Raw genomic sequence first — 11,763 nt, forward strand, 5'->3', positions numbered from 1 at the left:
TTTTTATTTTGTACTATTTTCTACATTGTAGAATAATAGTGAAGACATCAAAACTATGAAATAACACGTATGGAATCATATGTGTTATACAAAAAAAAAAGTGAAACAAATCAAAATATATATTTTATATTTGAGATACTTCAAAGTAGCCACTGTTTGCCTTAATGACAGCTCTTGGCATTCTCTCAACCAGCTTCATGATGAAGTCACCTGGATTGCATTTCAATTTTTATTTATTTAACTAGGCAAGTCAGTTAAGAACAAATTCTTATTTACAATGAAGGTCTACTGGGGAACAGTGGGTTAACTGCCTTGTTCAGGGGCAGAACGACAGATTTTTACCTTGTCAGCTCGGGGATTCGATCCAGCAACCTTTATGCTTACTGGCCCAACACTCTAACCACTAGGCTACCTGCCGCCCCAAATCAATTAACAGGTGTATTTGTATTTATTATGGATCCCCATTAGCTATTCCTCCTGGGGTCCAGCTAAATTAAAGCAGTTTATACCATTTTAAAACATTACAATACATTCACAGATTTCACAACACACTGTGTGCCCTCAGGCCCCTACTCCACCACTATCACATATCTACAGTACTAAATCCATGTGAATGTATTGTGTGTGTGTGTGTGTGTGTGTGTGTGTGTGTGTGTGTGTGTGTGTGTGTGTGTGTGTGTGTGTGTGTGTGTGTGTGTGTGTGTGTGTGTGTGTGTGTGTGCGTGTGTCTGTGCCAATGTTTGTGGTGCTTCACAGTCCCCGCTGTTCCATAAGGTATTTTTTTTATCTGTTTTTTAAATCAAATTTTACTGCTTGCGTCAGTTACTTGATGTGAAATAGAGTTCCATGTAGTCATGGCTCTATGTAGTACTGTTCTGGTCTTGGGAACTGTGAAGAGACCTCTTGTGGTATGTCTTGTGGGGTATGCATGGGTGTCCGAGCTGTGTGCCAGTAGTTTCGACAGACAGCTCGGTGCATTCAACATGCCAATACCTCTTTAACAAGGTGTGCCTTGTTAAAAGTTCATTTCTGGAATTCCTTTCCTTTTTTATGCGTTTGAGCCAATCAGTTGTGTTGTGACAAGGTAGGGGTGGTATACAGAAGATAGACATATTTGGTGAAAGACCAAGTCCATATTATGGCAAGAACAGCTCGAATAAGCAAAGAGAAACAACAGTCCATCATTACTTTATTAATACATGAATGGTCAGTCAATCCAGAAAATTTCAAGAACTTTCTTCAAGGGCAGTCGCAAAAACCATCAAGTGCTAGGATGAAGCTGGCTCTCATGAGGACCGCCACAGGAAATGAAGACCCAGAGTAACTCTGCTGCAGAGGATATGTTCATTAGAGTTAAAAGCCTCAGAAATTGGAGCCCAAATAAATGCTACATAGAATTCAAGTAACAGACACATCTGTTCAGAGGAGACTGTGTGAATCAGGCCTTCAGGATCGAATTGCTTTAAAGAAACCACTACTAAAGGACACCAATAATAAGAAGAGACTTGCTTGTGCCAAGAAACATGAGAAATGGACATTAAACCAGTGGAAAGCTGTCCATTAGTCCAAATTTGAGATTTTTGCTTGCAACCGCCGTGTCTTTGTGAGGCACAGAGTAGGTGAACGGATGATCTCTGCATGTGTGGTTCCCACCGTGAAGAATGGAGGAGGGGGTGTGATGGTGTGGGGGTGCTTTGCCTGGTGACACTGTCTGTGATTTATTTAGAATTTAAGGCACACTTAACCAGCATGGCTACCACAGCATTCTGCAGTGATACTCCATCCCATCTGGTTTGCGATACTGGGACTATCATTTGTTTTTCAACAGGACATTGACCCAACACACCTCCAGCTTGTGTAAGGGCTATTTGACCATGAAGGAGAGTGATGGAGTGCTGCATCAGATGACCTGGCCTCCACAATCACCCGACCTCAACCCAATTGAGATGGTTTGGGATGAGTTGGACCGCAGAGTGAAGGAAAAGCATTCAACAAGTGCTCAGCATATGTGGGAACTCCTTCAAGACTGTTGGAAAAGCATTCCAGGTGAAGCTGGTTGAGAGAATGTCAAGAGTGTGAAAGACGTCATCAAGGCAAAGAGTGGGTACTTTGAAGAATCTAAAATCTAAAATATATTTTGATTTGTTTAACACTTTTTTGGGTTACTACATGATTCCATATGTGTTATTTCATAGTTTTGATGTCTTCACTATTATTTTACAATGTAGAAAATAGTAAAAATAAAGAAAAACCCTTGAATGAATAGTTGTGTCCTAACTTTTGACTGGTACTGTAAATAGGATCTTAACGTGATAACACTGCAGCAAAAGGATTTGAACATTTAGTCCATAATGTTGCTTGATCTGTGGTTAGGCTATTAGCTGGCCAAAAGTAGGCTACATGAAAAGTGCCATACTACATAATATAATGTGTTAGTGTGGGTTTTCAGTTAATTTATGTAAATCACGAAGCTCATCTGCATTTACTGCGTCTCAGGACAATTATCAGCCACAAGATCCTACATCTGTAAAGTACATAGGGTGCAGTTTTTGCTATGGAACCATTGTGTTTCACCTGGCATCTCATTCCGAGACAGTGAATATTTTATTTTTTGGAAGTATCAGTCTCTTCATCTACCTTTTGAAAGAGGTATTTGACATATTGGAGAATTATTCTAATTATTTTTACACTTTCATTATGAATAGTATAATATTTTTGCAGGAATCTCCTTGCGAATGATTTTGCCGAAGATTGTATCTCCGGGGCAACCTGAGCTGTCGTAACATATTTTCCTACTCTTGTGTCAACAGAACGATCAGTTGATGAGTAAAGGACTAACAAACACCTTCCCACGTCTCGCTCTATTTCACATCGTTCTCTCTATCCTCTCCCACCGTAGCTTGTTTATCCGTGGGTGAATGGGCGCTGTCATTCACACAACACAGCACTTAGTAGTTAATAGACATTCGCCCATTTTACACGTTCCACTTCTACAATTAATGTACAATGCATTTGGCACAACAGAAAGTTTTTCTGCAACAAAAAAAAAGATGATATAAGCATTGTGGAGACACCACATAACACACTGGTTGTAAAGGGTTGTGGAGACACCACACAACACACTGGTTGTAAAGGGTTGTGGAGACACCACATAACACACTGGTTGTAAAGGGTTGTAGGCCTACATTAGTTGTAGTAAAGGGCCTGTGAGGGTCCATATCTAGTGCAGACGCACGGTGTAGATTCATTTCCAGTTCAGTGGAATGCAGTAATGCATCATTACACTGTGTGGTATTACTACATACAGACCACATCAAGGCCACCACTGGAACACTGCGTAGGTGTTTATACACTGAGGAGGTGAGCTTCACCAGAAAGGTAAAAAACAGGGGGCTGAAAGTAGGGCATTTCTAAGTGACTGATTTGATGACAGGAAAAGGAGAGAGAGAGAGAGAGAGAGAGAGAGAGAGAGAGAGAGAGAGAGAGAGAGAGAGAGAGAGAGAGAGAGAGAGAGAGAGAGAGAGAGAGAGAGAGAGAGAGAGAGAGAGAGAGAGAGAGAGAGAGAGAGAGAGAGAGAGAGAGAGAGAGAGAGAGAGAGAGAGAGAGAGAGAGAGAGAGAGAGAGAGAGAGAGAGAGAGAGAGTCAGTCAGTCAGCTTCACATAAGGACCAGGGGAAGTCCCATCTTTTTACCTATTAGCTTTGATTCAATTTCAACTTGAACGATCAGAGCTGTGGCATTATTCAATCTCTACTTAAAAGTTGGTCTTAAAATCATGTACTGTACATAACTGTCAGCTGCTTATAGCCTCAACACTAATAACATTGATAGCAAAAAAAATTTAATCCAGAAACATTCCCATATCATATGAAACAGTCAAATATGATATTAAGGGTACTTCCAATGACCAGTGGCGGTTCTAGACCATTTCAACTGGGGGGGCCAAGCTGGGGCCAGTTGTACTGTTAGAGGGGCCAGTTACATTAGACATTATTGTTGTCATATTGTTTTCTTCACTGCATTGCAGGCATTAGCAGGCAAAAGACCATGTTCATAATCATTAGTGTTCCGCGTTGCCACTGTCTAATAACGGATGTAAAAAAAAAAGAACGATAGCAAAAATGTGTTATGTCAAAATTATTTCAAAATTGTTGTCACAGGGGCAACTGCCAATGACCGAAGAAAGTTTTCGGCAATATCACGTGAAAGTCACTTTAGCTGAGAAATACCATGAAGGAGAGTTGACCTTAAGACAGAGAAGTAAAACCTAAAACCCCATTAAACCAAAAGGGGAATTGAAAGATGGAAGGCCATTCTAGACAATGAGATATTTAGACATCAAACAACACTGCTGCTGTGAAATCTCAAGAAGAAGAAACAGTCACTATTGTGGCATTTCCTTTTCTTTCCCCCCCCCCATTTCTATTGGTCTAATGCTTCGATCACAGCGATAGCGTCAATACATTTTGGGTACACAAGAATTACATTCATTTCCAATGAAACGCTGGGTTTGCCTTGCAGCGTTGCGTTGCAGAGACGGTTGCAGTGCGTTCTGCGCGGTGCATAAATTGGATTTATCCAACGTACTCTTCAATGCGTCGACGGCTTGACAGAAATGGTAGCAGAAGGTGAACGTTTAACTTTTGTTGCGTACATATCCAGATAATGCTGCGTACTATTTTGTTCAATGACGCTGTCGGTGTGATCAAGGCGTTAGTATTGGTTCGAGGATGATGCAATGGGCCCTTCCTGCCCCGGAGCTCAGTATCATAGGAAAAATATATATGACTGTGTATTATTGAGAAAGAGTAGAAAGAAAATAAGTGGGAGAGAAAAGAGGAAGTGAGAGAGATTAGAAGGAGTGAGAGGAAGGTGGTCACAGGTGTAAAGGTATGACAATTAAAGGTAAAACTGGCAGCTAAAGAGAGAGGAGGATAAAGGGACATTCAGAGCTCTGACTAAGTGAAACTCTGTGGCTTTCTCTCCTAACTGGCTTTCGTAACCATTACGCTACTGGTGTTGGTGTTGGAGGAAGGTGTGAGTGGCAAATATTGGTCCACTTGTGGTTTAAAGTTAGGTTAGGTCAGGATTGTATTTTAGTCAATCTCTCATTCAATCTCCCTCTGAGATACTGTATCGCTTGGCACCAGTTGCACCTGTAAATTCATCAAATTAAATGTAGTTTAAATGACAAAAAATAGAATGGTAATAGACATAGTCAAACAGTTGAAAGGCCTAAATGTTGAAAATGCCATTGATGGAAGTGAGATAGAATAGAATAGCCCCACCTTGTTGTCAATGACCCACAATTGATCTACTTGTAGTCCCACCTTGTTGCCAATGACCCACAATTGATCTACTTGTAGTCCCACCTTGTTGCCAATGACCCACAATTGATCTACTTGTAGTCCCACCTTGTTGCCAATGACCCACAATTGATCTACTTGTAGTCCCACCTTGTTGCCAATGACCCACAATTGATCTACTTTTAGCCCCACCTTGTGGTCATGTCTGTTATTTTGTATTTATTTAACCTTTATTTAACTAGGCAAGTCAGTTATATGAACAAATTCTTATTTACAATGACGGTCTACTGTCATTGTAAACGTGTGTAACATGTCCAAACAATTTCAACTCAAGGAGAGTTATGCTATAGGTGTATATGCTCTATTTAAGTTATTTGATCTTAACTTTGATTCTTACATTTGTGGATATGTTGATGTTTGCTTTTGAAATAGAAATTTGAACAACATCTCACATCTTAATATAGCCTGGTGCTTTTCAGTTTCACCTAACTATTGCAATTCTGTGAATTCCAAAATTGGAAACAACTGACTTAATGTTTTTGTTTTGTATGTGCAATTATAATAATTTTCTAGATAGACAGTTAGAATTCATTTTCTCTGTAGTGGTCATCTGAACTATGCCCAATTGTGCGTTGATGACACTAACCATGTTTCCATACAACCATTTTATGCGGATGAATTACCTGACGAATTAAAAAGTCAAGACGTGGTTGACGGAAACATGAAATGCCGGTACAATTTTATAAATGCCGACAGACAATTTGTTCGTTCGTTTTCATGGTGGGATCTTTTTTTGTGTCGTTAAAATTAATTATGCAAGAAATGCCTGTGGAAATAACTATCATATCGAAGTAAATTTGGAGCCACGCGATATGGTTGTGTGGTCCTCCAACTACGACTCGAAAAAGAATGCAGTTTACTGGGCTACAGATGAAATAAGTTGTGATGAACTTCACAGGGTGGTGAATGTGCAAAGTGTTGAGCTTGATGCTCCTTTTCAATACATATCGAGGGTCTTATTCTGGTGACATGATGATCGATGCTCTTATCCATAATAATCTCATATATATTTCTAGCCAACCCGCAATATATCTGCGAGTTGTTGGCTAGAGCGCATGTGCCAAGACCAGAGTGCGCACATTTGTTATATAATGCAACGCAGCAGTTTTGCAAATGCTATGGAAACCTATTTAACTTGTATTTTTCATTCGGTACATGGGAATTTAAAGGCAAAAGTTATTTTTTATGAGCACTACTGTCTCATCACGCACAATTACTTAAGTACTTAAGTAAAAATACTTTAAAGTACTACTTAAGTAGTTTTTTGGGGTATCTGTACTTTACTATTTATATTTTTTGACAACTTTTACTTTTAATTCACCACATTCCTAAAGAAAATGATGTACTTTTTAATCCGTACATTTTCCCACTCAATACCGTACAGCGCTGGTCATCCCTACTGCCTCTGATATGGCGGAGTGTAACGCCCTGGCCATGGAGAGGGTTTTTTGTTCTCTATTTTTGCAAATTATGTCTGAGTGTTGGAGCGTGCCCCTTGCTATCCGTAAATGAAAAAAATATATAATAAAATGGTGCCGTCTGGTTTGCTTAATATAAGGAATTTGTAATGATTTATACTTTTACTTGAACTTTTGATACCTATGTATATTTAAAACCAAATACTTTTAGACTTTGACTCAAGTAGAATTTTACTGGGTGACTTTCACTTTTACTTGAGTAATTTTCTAAGGTATCTTTACTTTTACTCAAGTGTGACAATTGGATACTTTTTCCACCGCTGGTAAAAAGTCAGTTTGATGGAAACGCATCGCTGCTGGGAAAATGCACATATAGTTCTTTTTAATTATTGACGATTTTATAATATTCGCATGAAAATCTGTTGCAAATTGGATGGAAACCTCGCTACTAACACACAAGTTTGCATATTCACTAAGGAGGAAGTGAAATGTTAGCGTTGCATGCTAAAACGTTACCCACCATGCAGGGGCGAAAATCTGATATCCACTTTGGAGGGGACAATTACATGAAATTTTCTCAAGAGCAATTCCTGAGGGGGACACCAAAAGTAGTGCTGTAACACATAGCCTACATTGTAATATGGTAAATGTATATTGAGGAACCAAAGAAATAAGGTGTTTGCTGTACTCCTAACTACCGGTACCCAAAACTACACAACTAATCACAACAGCAATACCATTGCCTTTAACAAATCTTAGTTCAGTCACCAGTTTAAGTTGAGAGTGGGGGTATCCATGGCATTTTCCAATTATGTTCCTATTTTACAAGTCAAAAAAATGGAGAACCTTTCATAATGTTGCCAAACAAAGACTCAACAAACTTACCTGAGACTCCCTGTCTCTGCATATCTGTCCCCAACTCTGCTGGCTGTGTGCCATCTGTTGCCTGCTCTGCCTAATGACATCATTGTGAAACATTTCCATTAGAATTTAATTTCTTTCTTATGAACATTTTATCAACTAGTCTTTGAGATATTAGGCTACTAGGGTTCTTACTATGCGTTTTGGTGTATTGAAAAATACTCTGATGTCCGTCTTTTATTTTTCTGCCATTTTTCTACCTGGCTGGCTACACACACAGTGTGTAGGTTATTTACAGTAGGAGATGGGCTTCTATCATCTTCAGTCATTCTATATGGGCTTCGATCTAAAAGGTAGCTAGCAAATGTGAAACGGATTAAAATGACAAGAGTTGACAGCTGTATGAGTTCACCATTTACACAACATATGCTGCAACCTTTTGTAATTTTAATAGTTTGTTTCATATTGGCTGGCTTCCAACAATAGCTGAATTTGCAAAGCTAGCGAGCACCAATTCAGTTTCAGTGGTGTTTGCTATAATCTTTGCTACCCGGGTTAAATAAAGGTGAAATAAAATAAATAAATAAAAGTTCCCTTGCGACAATTTAGCTTTTGCACCGAGACCATTAAATATATTTAAGACAATGGCAGATGAGAGTGTGGTTCTGTTCAGTTTGGACTTCAGTTTATCGCTAACCTTATCGCAGGGACTTTGAAGCACTAACTTACATCATCTGCATGCTGATTCCATCTTTGACGACGCCACATAAATGGAATAGGTACTAGCTAGCTTAATAGTTAATATTTGCGCGCTAGCTCTGCATATTCAGCTAGTGTGTGTGTGCGCGATTGACTGGATGAACCTCACGGCAGTTACGTAGCAAGCTAAGGAACTGGCAGTGGATCAAACCATTGTGAGGCAAAGGGCGGGGGGGTCGCAATCTTTTGAAACTTAAAAACGCGCTATTAAGTGTCTATAATCAGTACAATTGCTTTCATTGCGTATTATTAATATTATTTAAATTACATAGTTATGTTTCAGTGATATATTGGGGGGGACAAATCATATTTTTCCCAGGATGGGGGGGTCGTGTCCCCCCCGTCCCCCCCGGGATTTCCGCCCCTGCCACCATGCATAAATTAACACATTTTATATTTTATCTATGTGGAGGAAGTGAAGAGGCTGATCTTTTACATTTTTAAATTAGGATGTTCCAACTCTGGGTGAGTGTAGGCTTTACTGTCCCAAATGGCACCCTAGGCCCTATATATGGGTGGTCAAAGCCTAAAGGAACTACAATGTCATGGGTGGTCAAAGCCTACATGAACTACAACGTCGTGGGTGGTCAAAGCCTACATGAACTACAACGTCGTGGGTGGTCAAAGCCTACATGAACTACAATGTCGTGGGTGGTAAAAGCCTAAAGGAACTACAACGTCGTGGGTGGTCAAAGCCTAAAGGAACTACAATGTCATGGGTGGTCAAAGCCTAAAGGAACTACAATGTCATGGGTGGTAAAAGCCTAAAGGAACTACAATGTCGTGGGTGGTCAAAGCCTAAAGGAACTACAATGTCATGGGTGGTCAAAGCCTAAAGGAACTACAACGTCGTGGGTGGTCAAAGCCTAAAGGAACTACAACGTCGTGGGTGGCTGCTCATCTGCAATAAGTAATATTATGATTTCATCTTCCAAAGTCAGGCAGTTGTTGGCTTGATACGATAAGGCTTATCAATTATGTCACCTTATCTCACCACATAATGAAAATGATTTTGGTCTCAAATTGACAATCCTTTAGCTTATGCTAAATGGATGCACTTGATTTCATAATTTGTGGAAACTTAAACACAATTGTGTATTATGTATATTTTAGTGGGCAGACAATAACCCCTTAGCCTACAGCCTATAGGGAGGAGGTCAGAGACCTGGCCGGGTGGTGCCAGAATAACAACCTATCCCTCAACGTAACCAAGACTAAGGAGATGATTGTGGACTACAGGAAAAGGAGGACCGAGCATACCCCCATTCTCATCGATGGGGCTGTAGTGGAGCAGGTTGAGAGCTTCACGTTCCTTGGTGTCCACATCACCAACAAACTAGAATGGTCCAAACACACCAAGAGAGTCGTGAAGAGGGCACGACAAAGCTTATTCCCCCTCAGGAAACTAAAAAGATTTGGCATGGGTCCTCAGATCCTCAAAAGGTTCTACAGCTGCAACATCGAGAGCATCCTGACTGTTTGCATCACTGCCTGGTACGGAAATTGCTTGGCCTCAGACCGCAAGGCACTACAGAGGATAGTGTGTACGGCCCAGTACATCACTGGGGCCAAGCTGCCTGCCATCCAGGACCTCACGCTAGGCGGTGTCAGAGGAAGGTCCTAAAAATTGTCAAAGACCCCAGCCACCCCAGTCATAGACTGTTCTCTCTACTACTGCATGGCAAGCGGTACCGGAGTGCCAAGTCTAGGACAAAAAGGCTTCTCAACAGTTTTTACCCCCAAGCCATAAAACTCCTGAACAGGTAATCAAATGGCTACCCGGACTATTTGCATTGTGTTCCCCCCCCAACCCCTCTATTACGCTGCTGCTACTCTCTGTTTATCATATATGCATAGTCACTTTAACTATACATTCATGTACATACTACCTCAATTGGCCCGACCAACCAGTGCTCCCACACAGTGGCTAACTGGGCTATCTGCATTGTGTCCCACCCACCACCCGCCAACCCCTCTTTTACGCTACTGCTACTCTCTGTTCATCCTATATGCACAGTCACTTTAACCTTATCTACATGTACATACTACCTCAATCAGCCCGACTAACCGGTGCCTGTATATAGCCTCGCTACTGTTATAACCTCTCTACTGTATATAGCCTCGCTACTGTTATAGCCTCTCTACTGTATATAGCCTCTCTACTGTATATAACCTCTCTACTGTATATAGCCTCTCTACTGTATATAGCCCCTCAACTGTATATAGCCTCTCTGCTGTTATAGCCTCTCTACTGTATATAACCTCTCTACTGTATATAACCTCGCTACTGTATATAGCCTCTCTACTGTTATAGCCTCTCTGCTGTTATAGCCTCTCTACTGTATATAGCCTCTCTACTGTATATAACCTCTCTACTGTATATAACCTCTCTACTGTTATAGCCTCTCTACTGTATATAGCCTCTCTGCTGTTATAGCCTCTCTACTGTATATAACCTCTCTAGTGTATATAGCCTCTCTACTGTATATAGCCTCTCTACTGTTATAACCTCTCTACTGTATATAGCCTCGCTACTGTTTATAGCCTCTCTACTGTTTATAGCCTCTCTGCTGTATATAGCCTCTCTGCTGTATATAGCCTCTCTACTGTTATAACCTCTCTACTGTATATAACCTCTCTACTGTATATAGCCTCTCTACTGTTATAGCCTCTCTACTGTATATAGCCTCTCTACTGTATATAGCCTCTCTACTGTATATAGTCTCGCTACTGTTATTTTTCACTGTCTTTTTACTGTTGTTTGTATTTCTATACCTACCTATTGTTCACCTAATACCTTTTTTGCACTGTTGGTTAGAGCCAGTAAGTAAGCATTTCACTGTAAGGTCTACACCTGTTGTATTCAGCATTTCACTGTAAGGTCTACTACACCTGTTGTATTCAGCATTTCACTGTAAGGTCTACTACACCTGTTGTATTCAGCATTTCACTGTAAGTTCTACACCTGTTGTATTCAGCATTTCACTGTGAGGTCTACTACACCTGTTGTATTCAGCATTTCACTGTAAGGTCTACTACACCTGTTGTATTCAGCATTTCACTGTAAGGTCTACTACACCTGTTGTATTCAGCATTTCACTGTAAGGTCTACTACACCTGTTGTATTCAGCATTTCACTGTAAGGTCTACTACACCTGTTGTATTCAGCATTTCACTGTAAGGTCTACTACACCTGTTGTATTCAGCATTTCACTGTAAGGTCTACTACACCTGTTGTATTCAACATTTCACTGTAAGGTCTACTACACCTGTTGTATTCAGCATTTCACTGTAAGGTCTATTACACCTGTTGTATTCAGCATTTCACTGTAAGGTCTACTACACCTGTTGTATTCAACA

This window comes from Salmo salar, chromosome 27, assembly GCF_965601325.2.
Source record: "Salmo salar chromosome 27, fSalSal1, whole genome shotgun sequence".
NCBI lineage: Eukaryota > Metazoa > Chordata > Actinopteri > Salmoniformes > Salmonidae > Salmo > Salmo salar.